The sequence below is a fragment of the Rhodnius prolixus genome, unplaced genomic scaffold (genome assembly GCF_049639745.1).
Source record: "Rhodnius prolixus isolate KJV_2025 unplaced genomic scaffold, Rpr scaffold_3, whole genome shotgun sequence".
Classification (NCBI taxonomy): Eukaryota; Metazoa; Arthropoda; class Insecta; order Hemiptera; family Reduviidae; genus Rhodnius; species Rhodnius prolixus.
The window spans coordinates 6,178,813-6,194,269 of NW_027411603.1; the positions used below are offsets into that span (position 1 = coordinate 6,178,813).

Here is a 15,457-nt window from a genome sequence, read left to right on the forward strand (position 1 = left end):
AACCTAAACACCAACCAAGTTTCTTTAAATTGCACCAATCAGCGCGCTTGTTTTCAAAAAAAGCGGGGTAAGATTTTGATTGTGACAAATGTAACATCTGTTATGTTATAAAACATGGCTGCAATAACCTTAACCCAACAATACCAGCGATCTCCGGTGTTCCATTTAGGGAACTTAAACTAAACAACTTAACTAGACAAGTAGTAAAATATAATTATAATTCAAAAAAGTATTCTCAAGAGAAAGTATTGTAGTATTTCGATATAAATAAAGGGTATGGTCATATACATGGGATATTGCTAGTTGAAGTAATGCAAATGTTTTTATAATTTTTCAAGAATTTTTAATCGGTTATTTCAGTTGAGCTGTTTTTGTGCAACATGCTAGGCGATCTAGAAGAACTAGAAAAAGCTCAAAATGAGCGTAAAATGTTTAAAATTTTACTGGAAATTTCTAAACTACTAAACACAGTTGACTAAACTGAATGATGACTACTCATCTGTAAACGCTTGTAAAAACGATATTGTCACAGCCATTTCTGCGATTGATGAGAGAATAAAAAAATGTAACGACGACAATCGTCAGCTTAAAGAAGCTAACATGAAACTGCAGAAAGAACTTGCAGAAGTTAAGCTACAAATAAATGAGGTAGCTCAGTCTACACAACATAATAGCTCTGTTAGTATAAATAATGTCCCTTACACTGAGCAAGAAAATGTGTATAATATTGTACAAAAAATAGGCCTAGCTATTGGCTTTGAAGTAAGGGAGGAGCGTATTTTTCCTGTTATCGTCAATTCTTTAAAAAATTGACGGCCAATTACTATAGAGAGGAAACTGTCTGCCCTTCAATTATTTTGAAATTTGTGAGTACTAAAGATAAAAACGAATTCTTCAAAAGTAAGAAAATAAATAGAGCTAAACTAACTACCGAATTATTTAGTGCTACTTCACCTGGTAAACCTATCTTTATAAACGAAAATATGTCTCCTTATCATTACAAATTATTTAGGAAAGTTAAAGAGCTTCAAAAACAACTTATATTAAAGTATGTTTGGTTTCAAAATGGGTGTATCAAGGTTCGAGTATCTGATACTTCGTGTGTGAAGTCTGTAAAAAGTGAAAATGATTTAATTTCCCTTCAGTTGGGCCTTATGGGGCAAAAGGAAACTGCCGAGCTGGGCAGAATATGACGAACCGGATACTGATGCCTCGGGCATCTCAACTGCATCCACACAAAGCAGCAAGAAAAGGAAATAGAAGAATTTGAAGAAAAACTCGAGACTCCAGCTCGATTCTACCTTTTTTACGAGGCCGACCTCAGTTTCCACTGAGTCAAGGGGAAAAGAACAAGGAGGAGAAGAAATAGAATTTAAAAACAGACTGGACGGATCTCTGGTAACGATTTTGGCTTACAATGTTTGTGGTATGAAAAGTAAAAAATTTAATTCTGGTTTTTTTAATTACATAAAAAGGTATGAAATTTTTCTCTTATTTGAAACTTTTTTAGTTGAGGAGGAGTTTTCTTTTTTTGTTTCTCTGTTTGATGATTATGAGCTCAAGTTCATACCCGCAGTTCGCGCATCAAATTATAGCAGAGCCAGTGGGGGTTTTTTGTTCGGCATTAACAAATCTAATTATAATATTAATTCAGTGAAATATGTAAATATTAATGGTTTTTTTACAATTAATTTATGTAGCTGTGATAATATGTCTGTATATGTTCTGCCTGTGTACTTAAATTGTAACAGATGGGAAGCTGATTTTATTTTGTTAAGTAATTTAATAACTGAATATCAAGATGAAAATTTCATCTTATTGGGCGATTTCAATGGAAGAATAGGAGATTTACAAAATAAATTATCTAGTAAGCAAATAGAGAATGTTGAATTTATTAACGTAGTCAGAAATAGTAAAGACAATGTAGTAAATAAAAACGGGCTAAGTCTAATTGAGTTATTTGATAACTACGACTTTATTGTATTGAACGGTAGATCACGAGGAGATATATTTGGTGAATTTTCATTTTTAGGCCCTACTGGTTCGTCTACAATTGATTTATGCTGTGTGTCTAGAGAATGTTTGCCTGTTGTCTTGGATTTTAAAATTGATTCTCAAATTTACTCTGACCACATGCCCATCATAGTTACTTGCAAATTTAAAAGGCAATTCAAGTACGACCAGTCGTTAAATCTAATTCCGAAACTAAATTGGAAAATTCAAAATAAATCAGATTACCAATTTAAACTTGAAATAAGTACCGAACAATTTATTTATGAATATAATACCACGAATTTAGAGTCTATTTATCATCTAATATTTATCTCTTCACATAATAACCTTTTGCACATAAACAATAATAACATAAAATACAATAGAATGTAAGAACAGCCCTGGTTTGATAAAGAATGTTTTCAAGCTCGTAAAATTTCTTTTAGTTCACTTAGATTGTACAGAAAGACAAATAATATTAATGATAGAAATAATTATTGTATTTTGTAAAAGGAAACGTATAGAGTACTATAGAAATATAATTGGAAAGTTTTCTGAAATAAAAGATATCAAAGAATTTTGGGAAATAGTTCGATCTTTTAAAACTAAATCTTACGTCACAGGACCGGATAATCAATGGCTAATGTACTTCAGTGATATGTATAATCCACCCTTGCTTGCAAATCGCATTAATTTCTGCCCACCTTTTATAACTAATAAGTTTTTGGGCGCTCCATTTTTTTCCAGAATTAAAACAAGTTTTGGATACAGTTAATTGTGATCAAGCACCAGGTACAGATCGAATCCCGTACGAATTCTATAAATATGCCCCAGAAAACTTTTTAAATGTATTACTTATAACAACATTTTAGAAAATGGTAATATTCCAAAGCGTTTTAATGAAACAATAATATTCCCTTTACATAAGAAGGGCAACACTAATTGTGTAGAAAATTACCGGGGGATCTCTTTTGAGAACACCGTCGGGAAAATATTTTCCGGGTTAGTTTTGCAAAGATTAAAGCAGTGGTTCACAGAAAATGATATTTTAAAAGAATTTCAGGCGGGTTTCCGCCGTAATTACTCAACAATAGACAATGTGTTTACATTAATTTCTCTGGTAAAAATCAAATTAAGCGTCAAAAGGCAAAAAGTGTACGCCTTTTTTTGTCGACTTCAATGCGGCATTCGATCGAATTGATCGACATGGACTAATTTATAAATTATACAATACTGGGCTCTCTTATAAAATAATTAAACTTATTTTTGGCCTTCATAATGATACTTATGGCAGGGTATGGTGTAGGAAAGGTTTGTCAGACTCATTTGGAAACGCGATGGGAGTTGAACAGGGTGTACTTTTGAGTCCTCTCTTTTTTTCGGTATTTATTAATGATCTGGAGGAGTATTTAGATGGCGGAGTGAATATTGGTGCATCAAATGTTAAACTTTTAGCGTACGCCGATGACATTGTCTTGCTTGCATCGTCGCCCATTTCACTACAAAAAATGATAAATTCATTGCACAGTTATTGTAGTACTTGGAATTTGGTTGTTAACCTTGCAAAATCAAAAATCATTTTTAGAAAAGGCGGCAAAATCCCTTCAAATAACAAGTGGTGGTATGGAGCTGAACAAATTGAAATTGTAAATAATTATAAATATCTTGGAATAAATATCACGCTAACCCTTTGTCTGAATAATCATTTTAAAAATAAATTAAAAAGTTCAAAGTCTTGTCTAAATTCCGTTTGGAAAAGTTTTATTTTAAACAAAGATATTGGCTTCGAAAGTAAATTAAAAATATTTAATTCTATATCTAGAGCATGTATCTGCTATGCAGCTCAAGTTTGGGGGGGCCTAAAATTTAATGATATGGAAAAATTATTAGTATTCTTTATTAAGAAAGTATTTAAATTGCCAGTAAATACTCCAAATTATTTATTATATCTCGAGACAAAGCTTTGCCCATTTTTTACTTTCACCCTTAATTTACATCATAAATATATTTTAAAAGTACTGGAAATGCCCGACTTCAGATATCCAAAAATTCTTGCCCAGTTTGCTATCAGAAAAAATTTGTATTGGTTCAAGATTCAAAATGAATTGTTTCATTCGCACGGAATTCGATTTGATGTGGGTACTGTAAATCCAGAAGCCCTTAATAATAGCTTTGTTAAATTAAGAAAACAAATAAGTTTTAAATTTCTGGAAGATTGCGTAAATGCAGCTATGTCGTCTAAAACCTCAGTAATTTATAAAGATTTAAAATACGATTTGAGTGGCCCTCCATAAATGATCTTTGCTGGATAATAAAAGCGAGAGGGGAATTGATTAGTTTGAACTACAAACGCTGTGGAACAAGCACTTCATCCCTCTGTTCTCTTAGCAACCTACCACTTCATTGCAATCTGTCCAAACCTAAAAGAGTTTCGCGTGAAGTGGTTGAAAAAGGCTGTACTTACACGGGAAGAATTAATAAACTATTTAAATGGTGCTGATTACAAAGCTTTGATTAATTATTGCAAAACGGCCTGGCAGTACAGGTATTTCCTAGTACAGGAATATAATTATTAATCTTTAATGTAACAATCCCTGTACGTTCCCTTTCATTAGTATTTCATTGGTTTTGTTTATAAAATGTATTTATTTTTAATTTTGTTTGTTAAGTATCAAAATGTATCCAAGTCAGAAGTACTATCTTATAATTTATATGCAGAATGTTGTTATAGTTTTATTTATTTTTTTATTAATGCCAGCTCCCTCTGGTGGTTTATAAAACCAAGAGTACTATCTTTATGTTGTCAGTGATTGTTTTGTTTATTTCTTTTTAATTTGGCTTAATAAAGATATTATTATTATTACTAAACACAGGACTAGATGCAGTAAGTCTTACTTATTGTATTAGATTATGTGAGAACGGTGTAAATCCTGAAGGAATAGCCAAAATGGTAATTGATACAAGAAATGCTGTAAAAGCTTACAAAAAACAAGGTAATAATACAATCATTGTATTCTAAACATTATTTTAGTAAAAATCTGGTACGCACATTCAGACAATTTTCTCTTACTTCGATTACTGTAATTTAATTTGACTAAAGTTCAAATTGGTAAAAAACATATCGTTGATTTCAAGAAAACCATACATTGCTACTTTTTCACATCTCACTAAAATTTACATGAGGGAAAGTTTCAAACCGTAGATTTAAGCCAAATGTATGTTTCGCTAAAACTTCATGAAAACATATACTTCAACCAGAAAGTTGTGTTAGTTTTTTATTGCGGAATAACTATAATCTAAAGCAATACTTTATTTTTTCGCTTAAATTTCCGCTTCCCAAACCTTTTTTTTTTTTTTCAGGTTTCTTGCAATCGATTAATCTAACGTTTTTATTATATTTCTCACACACAATCTTTTATTACATCACCAATCGATAAGTAGTTATTTTGTTTAGAGTAACTATCACATCGTGTACAACTTGTGGTATGTAAATAACAACTCGTCTTCAGATACTGCGACAAACTCTAGAAGATGTCACGAAATTGAAAAGAAAGAGGGCAAAGCGAGGACAGCAAGACAACCTTGCAATTCTTGCTATAATTTCTTTTAATTTTTCAATATTTCCTATACAGTTACTGCGACCTATTTGGTCATACGGCGTAGAAGTATGGGGATCGACTAAGCGTTCCAACTCTCTACGCTTCCATACATTACAGTAAAAAATACTTCGAAAACTTCTTAACGCTCCGTTCTATGAGTCTAACTTCACTATCCGTAATGACCTCAAAATCCCTTTCATTACAGATCTTGCTTACACTCGTTTTCTCAAATTTCATTCCTCTACAGCAGCTCATCCTAACCCTCTCGTAGAACACCTTTCTTCCTCCACATTACCAGGTAATCCTCTAAGGAGATTGAAGAGAAGATGGCCTCGTGATCTTCTTTCATCGTGAGAGCAGTATAGCAAGAGCACGTTACTGGAGTGACACCACTGGGTGCCTTCTCCACTCCTGAATTTAACGTATTTTTTTAATTTTGTTTATCAAGTACCACATTTGCTTGTTGCAACAATCGTTGCAGTTGTGAATTCCAAAAAAAGGTTTTAAAAACATATAATATTTCCATATATATATTTAAACACTATTCAGTGTTTTCTTCTTACAGAAAGCATGCCCCCTTATTTAGAATATAATAAAATTAGTATAAAAATACTAATGCAACAAAAATACACAAGATTTGAGTACACATTAGGTTTCATTAATTTTATTTCACTATTTTTCAAAAAATATTTTGCAGTTCATCACACTACATGTGATGTGCTGTAACCACGAATGTAACCTCCCTCATTCAGCAAGTGCAGTGTGAGTTGAAAACTAGGTGTAAGGTAGGAAGAGTAAACCAACTAAACTAATTATGGATGGAACCCCAAAACCTGTGAGGGATACGACAAACAGTTTGTTACGATGGACAAAGTGATATTACACTTTAAATTCAGGTTGTTATGAATGAATATTAATGCTTTATAATATTTCAAAAATAGGGAGTTTTGATATATTATTTAAAAATAATAATCTCTTTTATTACAAACTATACCTCCTCCAGAGGAAAGAAGGGTTATAGTGTAATTAATGTTTTTTAATAGTTAATATTTGCTTTGGTAGATGTTTATTACTGGATTTACACCTTTTCTATTGTTTTGGTCACAAATCATTAACCAAATGGTAAATCTGCACAATAGCCCACGGTATATTCGAAAGGAGCAAAATTGCTATTGTGGATGTTCTTTTGATGATGAGTTTTTTGTTCTTTTGACTTTCAAACTGCTAGGTTCTACAGTTTACTCAGACTGTTGGAAGTCATATGACTATTTGGAAGACGAAGGATTTCAACATTTGAAAGTGATCCATTCCCTAAACTTTAAAGATCCAGAAACTGGTGTGCACACAAATGTAATAGAGGGCACATGGAGTTCAATAAAAAGGCACCTTCCAAGAAGGACCGCCACTGGCCAGTTTGACTCCTACTTAGCTGAATATATGTGGCAAAGGAGTCATTCTTCCGGTAATGCTTTATAAATTACTAATACCAAACTATCTTGTCTTATTGCAGAAAACATCAAACTTCGTTAGTGCTGCTTATAAACATGCAGAATCTATAAGGTTGCATATTTATTTTTGAATAAGTTACTGTATATTTAGAAGTATACGTAAGAGTACTGTAAAGTAAGTACAATAAGTGTGATATATTTTGTTGTTTAATAGGCTGCTGAAGTAAGCAAAGTATTAGAAACTGCAGTCATGAGCCTTCTATCTGTATCCAGTGCTTTCCAACACTACGAGTTGCAGCCTAGTAATGCTCAGCTTTCATCTGGAAAGGATTACTTCTTTACATCCAGTTGCACGCCAATAATATTAGGTATTTCACATCAAGTGTATTCTGGAGTATAAAAAGTAATGGAAATCTATTTACCCCTCTGCATGTGTGCTTTTGTTATCCAGGTAATCCTATCTATTATTTCATCCATTCTAAATATAACAATCTTAACTAAAACCTTCTTTTTTCGGATAAATAATCTTTCCGTTTTTATCAAGTCAATTTTTTTAATTTTTATAAAAATTGATTGAAATATTGGCGACTGCTTTTGTCAGGGATGAGCAACCCGCGGCCCACCACACTTTCTTGTGCGGCCCATTAAGATTTCCATAAAAAATAAAAAGAATTATTAGTAAAATTGTAGTAATTTGTAACTTATTAACATAAATATCTCCAGGTTTATGTTGGGAGATTTTGACCAAAATACAAACCAAAGAAATTTGAATCGCGATTTCAAATATTCATATCGAAAAAATAGTTCTTGGTTTCAAAATATTTTCTTCACCATTTAGTGTAGAGGTGGAAACAGTTCCAGAGGATTTCCAAATGGTAGTAATAGATATTTAAAATAACCTAAAGAGAAATTTCAAAATGTTGCCATTCAAAATTGTTATCAAAATTACGTCGATTCAGAAAAATTCCCCAGATTAATCGCACAGCAAATAATGACTCTGTTCGGGAGCACATATGTTTGCTAATAATTATTTTCCTCAATGAAAATAATTAAAAGCTTTCGCCGATCTAGATAAAGCGATGTTCGTTTAGAAAGCTTCTTGCAAGTTGTTGTATCTTCCATATTTGGTGATACATTTGCAATCAATGTCAAACTTCCCATTAACTATGTATAAAAAATATATATTTGATCACATCGCAATATTTCCGTATATAGTGCGAGGAGATAAAAACTCTTTAATGATAATTACTTTCGGGACAACTTCTTCAAAAATATGAAACCATTGTAATACTTCCTTCGTGGGTTACAATGAATTCCAGAAACTAATGGCAACTACTAATAATGGGTAATGAATTTAAGGAGGTATAGTTTCACATGTGGCACAGTAATTATAGTGGTTTAGTGTAAGCGACTTATCATTCTGTCACAGACATTTATGTGATGAACAGGAATACTACCATGCATACAGGACCCACACTTCTGTGGGTAACCTGTATATTTAGGCGTTAGAGGCGCCACGGTAGACGAGCGGTTACAGTCGAATCCCTCAAAGCTAATATGTATTGTGTGGTACTGGGTTCGATTCGTGGTCTAGACCTTACATTTTATTTAATGGTTAAAATATGAGGAATTTATAGTAAAGCACGTTTGGTAATCGCCTCCGCCCACAACTAATTTGGTCGTTGGACGTAAAACCCGCTTGAAAAAATAGGCACTACTTTACTTTAATATTAGAGCAGAGTAAAATAAACTGTTGAATAAATACTCGTTTTGTTGAAGTTATTATTAAAGGACAACACTTAACGTATAACTCATGACCGCTCGCGCTAAAAATAAATAATTACTATAATACTCGCTCTTAAAAATACCATAATTTATCGATAAGTATCGTGAATTTTATAGTAGTTATTGCAACAGAAGAATCGATATAGTGTTGTTTTGGAACAACCATACACATTGCATATAATTACGTTCAGGAAAGGTCTTTTTGAATCAAACGTACATAAGTTGCAACTAACTGCCTGCCTTAAAGGGACGCTTCACCTCCACTTCTTCACCAAAACTTCCATAAGAGGAAAATGCTATAAATAAAAGTTATAGCTCTGTATCAGTGCCAGTAAGGGTTTGAAGAAAATTGCAACTAATTGGCAGATCGATTCGGTAAATTGGCACTTTTGGTGAGCTGATTTTGTTGTAAGGTTCGTTGTTAGTTCCTATGGTGACATTGATTCGAGGTATGAAATTCGATTGTACTGCTTTATACTCAAACCTTTTTTGAAAATCTTTTCTTTTTTTAAAAAAAATCAATGCCTCAAACCAGATCAATTGGAGGTAAAAAGCTAATATCGTGAATTTTATCAAATTAATGACATTTTGATGGTACAAATATTTAGAAGTTCTCATTATAGAAAGATATGAGATCCTCTCTACCAACAATTACCTACAGAAAACAGACTCAAATTACACGAAATCAAATATATAAATCACATAATCAAAACTCCAATCAAGAAGGCAGTAACATAACAGCCAGCTGATATAACCACAACAGCGTGTAACCTCCACGCTTCTCGTATACTGCACACACGCAGCTCGTAACCGTATTTATTTCTATAAATACCATTGATGTTTTCATTACGATTGATGTAAATATTATTTTTATAAAAATAGTATGAAATATGTTGTTGTTTAGGCAGCCAGAGCTCGTTACGATCAATGGATTGACGTCAGCTGGTGGCTTGCAATTATCACCTTCTCAGTGGGATCTCAAGACACCACTATTTGACACTCCATACGCTGCCTGCGCAGTTAACCTGCCCCACTACAACATAAAATGTTAGTTCCTAATATTAAAGTACTAACTAGATAATTGTGTCTCATTCATTCAGTAATTATGCCAGCTGGTAGTTGATTTAATCCTGGAAATGGTTTCTTTTGAGTGAATGGCTTCGTTCACCACCATTCAACACAATCGTGAGAACAAGAAACCTTTTCATTTAAATTGATCTCATTTTTGGTGTCTGAGGGCTTTATAAATTAAGAGGTGTGCCATTCAGGTGGGTGCATAATGATTAAGGTATCATATTTGTTTTATTTCTTTTCCACCTTAGCATTCATTTTGTTTCTTGAACTCATGTTATTTCACCAACGATCATGCAAACTTGCACCTTTATCAATCTTATCTGGGCGACTAAATGTATTATTTTTATTGTTTTTCACTATATATTATATCAAGGCCTTTTTTTTTTTATCGATGTTCTTAACAATTTGATTACGAAATCGATGTACTTGGGCTAGAATAAAAATATGTTCTTTTTTTCAAATCATATGCGGTTCGATCTGAACTCTGGTCGGTTGCAACATTCTTGTGGCACTTTTTTTTATCCTTTTTGTTTTTTTCAAAGCTTTCTTGTTTAGTATTGTTGAAAAACTGATGGTTTTGTGCTTGTCTATAAACTAATTAAGAGATTTTTATGAACTGCTTGGCAAAAAAATTTTGTTGCAGAAATAGAATGGTTTGAATAAATTCTGTTACTTTAAAATTCTGGATCCTCTTAGCATGGTGCCTTGGTATTTCTGCACGTAACTTATTCTGATGAGAACAAAGTATTACGGATAGCTCTAATATTATAGATCTGAAGACATAGCTTTGATGGGTGCAATGCTCATCTAAATCTACATTTTAAAGTAAGTCATATTTTTGTTTATTTTCTTGATTACTGTTGCTTATAATTTGAGAAAGAATAATAAAGATGATAAAAATATTTTTCAATTCGTACTGCAATGCAAGTTTTCTCTGTCAATCATTTAAATAATTTGCTGAGATTGGTTACAAACATTCAGCGCCTCACGACAATCAAATTTTTTATTATATTATTTCAATTATGATCAAATTAAAGAAAAATTAGTGCTGAAATTTAAGACTTAGACACTTAGTAACTAAAAGAAAATAATAAACGATAAGTTCAATCAAAACATTTAGTAAAAAAACAAATCTGTGCTATCTAGCGGCGAATAGAAGGTAGAAAAATAAAAACTAGAAAAATAGTACTGCATTCAGTTGCCACTAGATGGCTTGAAATTTACAATAATACTGTTTTACTACAGTGAACTTGAAGATAGAGTAGATATTCTTGTTTGCAGAGCAACATTGTATTCACAGATTGCAGCTTATTTACTTTAAGGATGTAGGATCGTCTATTGGAAAGAAAAATCATAAGTTTTATTACTTTTATTTTCAGTTATTTCTCATTTAATATAGAATATTCCATTCCAATTGTAAAAAGAAAATCTCTAAATTGTCAAACTTTCAAGGGATATGTTAAGGTAGTCTAAATCTAGTAAGTGTAAATTTTATTTTATTATTACAATAGTTGTATAATTTGAAGGAAAAATACGGCTGAGTCTAAGACAAATATCCAATATAAGAAGATAGCGAACATTAACTGCAAAATATACGATTAACTAAAAGAAATCTTTCTATTTCAAATTATAAGAAATATATTTTTCTTTTAAATCTGAGCACAAAAGTGGCAGCGTCTACTATCTAGCGGCGAGTGCTAGAACTATTGCTGAAAGGTTAATTTCTGGTAGTTCTAGCAATCGACGCTAGATAGCATGAGAATGTACTTTATTGTCTTATCGACAGCAAAATTATATTTAGTAATATTTATAATACAAATATTTGTATTAGGTATAACTTGTGTTTTTTAATCAAGATTCTTCTATGCAACTATTTATTAAATGTAAGTATTACTCTTTATGTTAAAGAACATAACAGAAATGTACAGTATTGTATATATTTCCAAAATTTCCTCATTTAAAGAAAGATTTTTACATCAAACTCCACACCATAACTTATTGATTCATTTAAGCCTTTTAACTGTAAAATAAAGTAAGTCTACAAGTGGAGTTTAAAAAAACTATTTAATATTAATTATAATTAAAAAAAATGAATGAGTTCTTGTTGACTTCAGAATGAGATAATATTATCTGTTATCTTTAAAAGGATAAAACTTGAAACTTTAAAACCAAGGCCTAACATTTCTTTCGGATTTTTTTTAAAAATGGATATCATTGTTTTTATTATAGGATTGTGTACGCATCTGGAATTGAATTACTTGTAATCACATTGCTCTGAAATTTAGTTTTTTATATTTTGCAAATTTCAAAATGTTGGTTTTCTTCTTTTGCAGAATAACCGCTGGAAATCATTTTGCAGTGACAATGTTGTTACTTTCTGATTGATTGAGCAAATAACTCCTTTAGAAAATGAGCCAGTTACTGCAGTCTGCAATGAAAACTACTTTTTGGTAAGTAACTCCAATAAATTTTTTTTTCATATACTTTTATTTGTATGTTATTATTGAGTAGAAATAGTTAGGTTAATAGTTTAGTAAGTTTGAGGATGTAATTAGGGTAATTAGTAGATAATTTATAAATAAATACATTTTTATAATTTTTTGAGTCCGGAATAATTTTCGTCTACCCCTTGTGAGAATTTCTTTGATTTTTTTGTGGGAGTTTCACATTTGCTTTTATCTTAATGCCATCAATTTTTGTAATTCTACGTGAGTCAAGTCTCTTTGTCAAAAGGTAGTTGACATTTTCTACTTGCTTACATTTCACTTTTGAAATGTAAATACAAACAGACTTGCACATTAAGATTCTTACGAAAAATAATTCAAATTAGTCGATTAGTTAAACAACGAATTTAATCCTGCCAATCTAGTTTCTATTATAATTTTATAGAAGATAGATGTTTTCATTTGTGCATAGGAAAAACAATATGATAAGCTTATCATTCACAATCCTAAACAAAGATGCTTGGCTGTTAAAAAATTTACTTCTGTCAGTAACAATGATAATAAACATTCGCTGACCAATTTAGTTTTAACTTAGATTTAGCCTCATAAATGGTAAGTTTAGATCATTTTTACTAAAAGAGTTGAAACAGTGTAGATTTTTGTTTTAACCATCTTGATTATTATTTCTTTGTAGTAGAGAGCTCGCTTATAAATCTATAGCGATGTCACTGACATGTTACGACTGTAAGCAGTGATCTCCAGCTATCTTCATTCAGTTCTACAAGCCATCCTGATCCAAAATAGACAGTCACCAGTCTCTACTTCTGAAGGGCTTTACCTTTTCAAAACTTCTGATATGTAAGTACGCTACTCATGCATGGTATTTGGTTACTTTATTGCTCAAGAAGAGCAATTATGCCTTCTTCTGTCTTTTTAAATTATTACTTAAAATTAACAACATACTCTAAATTTTCTTCTGATTCGTTAGTATTTCATTTGAGTCAAGTTATTATTCCTAGCGAAAAACATTTTCTTTTGCCTAAAGTTCTGCTACTTCAATATTCTTCAGTTTCCAATTAATTTCATGTTTTCTGCATATAACACATTTGTTCGACTTAATTTACGTAATTTGCGAAAGAATATTCCATTCCAATTGTGGAAAGAAAATCTCTAAATTATCAAACTTTTATGAGACATGTAAAGGTTTTAGGAAGTGTCAATTTTATTTTATTATATATACTGTTGTATAAATTGAAGGAAAAAATATGGCTAAATTTAAGTCTAAGACAAATATCCAAGTATAAGAAGATAGCGAACTACAAAATATTCAAATAAAATAGATCTTTTTTTCTCAAATTAAATATTTAAAGTAGCATTGTCTACCATCTAGCGGCGAGTTCTGAAACTATTACTGAAAGGTTAGTTCCTAGTAGTTCTAGCAATCGTCGCTAGATAGCATGAGAATGTACTTTTTAAATTTTAGCTTGTTATTGCCAATCTATACAGACATTAGAAAAAAGGGAACAATACATTATGATAATGCTCGTGTTTAAATGAATATTCTTTAACCAAAATTAACTACGTATTAATGTATGCATTTATTTAAGATGTTTCCTGTATATTGGGATGAAAGTATATTGAATTAACACTGTAAACTATAAGTTTGATATTTTTTGCTGTTTAATAGGCTGCTGAAGTGAACACAGTATTAGAAATTGCAGTCATGAGCCTTCTATCTGTATCCAGTGCTTTCCAACGCTACGAGTTGCAGCCTAGTAATGCTCAGCTTTCATCTTGAAAGGATTACATCTAAAAGCCCTCCTTTACATCCAGCTGCACGCCAATAATATTAGGAATTTCTTATCGAGTATTCTGGAGTATAAAAAGTAATGGAATTCTACTTACCACTCTCTCTGCCTGAGTACTTTTGTTATCCAGGTAATCCTATCTATTATTTCATACGTTCCAAGTATTACACATAATCTAAAACTATGTTTTTGATAAATAATCTTTCCTTTTTTATCTAAATCAATATTGTTTTAATTTTTACAAAAATTGATTGAAATATTGGCGAATGCTGTTGCATTTTCAATAAAATAAAAGCATTCTTCAGCCTGATTAAATATTTTTCAAAATTAATCATGTTTGTAAGCAAGCTCTTTTTTAACAATAAATTTCCTTTAAAAAATTGTAATTTTAATGGAAAATAGTAATATTTAAAGTATTTTTTTAAAAAAATATTTTTTAAACATTCTCCCATTAAAAAAATATCGTATTGTATTCTAGGAAATCTTAATAAAAAAAAAAAGTTCATAAGTATTTATTTAAATTTACATTTCAAGTCTGTATCTTAAATCATCAAATAAAACTAAATATTTTGTAATCTATTTACATAAAAATGATTGAAAAATGTTATTTTAGTTTTTAATTAATGAGAAAAGCTCCTTTCATTCCTTTAAGATAGAAATGTATCTTTAAAAACGGTTGAGTTTTAATGCGTAGAATAGAACACTTGTAATTCAAGATTAACTCCTATAAACACTATTTCATTAAATAATGATAATTTTCAGATTCAGCCAATACTAGGAGTACTTTCTGTTCATCAAACCTATTCATCAAATTAAAACTAAAAAGACGTTGAGAAAACATCGTCTAAATGAGTATGTACAAACAACTTTTGTTATGAATCAATTACTAAAAACTAACAATATTGTTTAGATATTTCTAATTTGCATGTTTGTATCAGAATCTTATTTACTGTATGATTTTCTGACTTTCATGGACAGAAAGTATTGTTACTTAGCAGGAGAATAAAGAAAAACGTTTGGTTTTAAAAAAAATCTATTTATTTAATACTATTTTTTTGTTAACATACATAGTTTTAGTATTTTACTCTCTTTGATATATAAAAATACATATATTAATTAATAAATAACAAAAAGAAGTGCTAAAAATCGTTAAAATTAGGTGAAAAACAAAAATAACAAATTAGTTCCAAAAAAATCCGTCAGAGGGCGCCACTTATCAGAGAAGTTATATATTAGTTCACATATTTGCCACCAGGTAGCACTGCTGTAACCTTGCCTATATATACAGCTGTCAAGGCAACTTCTCC

The 15,457-nt window shown here is 30.9% G+C and overlaps 1 protein-coding gene across 11 annotated transcripts in view; it reads left to right on the forward strand.

The window, feature by feature from the left end:
* Positions 1-15,457, forward strand: part of LOC141453742 (RCC1 and BTB domain-containing protein 2-like) — a 40,898-nt gene that overhangs the window by 24,502 nt on the left and 939 nt on the right. For 3 of the 11 annotated variants that reach the window (XR_012458157.1, XR_012458151.1, XR_012458152.1), the window contains one exon: positions 6,289-6,487. The gene's annotated coding sequence lies outside the window, so the exon portion shown is untranslated. Of the gene's footprint in view, positions 1-151; positions 275-360; positions 2,166-6,288; positions 6,488-7,101; positions 7,152-7,253; positions 7,408-9,728; positions 9,872-10,541; positions 10,724-11,815; positions 12,349-13,036; positions 13,201-14,029; positions 14,281-14,912; positions 15,003-15,457 lie in introns of those variants that run through there. The other 8 variants (XR_012458158.1, XR_012458159.1, XR_012458153.1 and 5 more) reach the window with 6 other exon arrangements.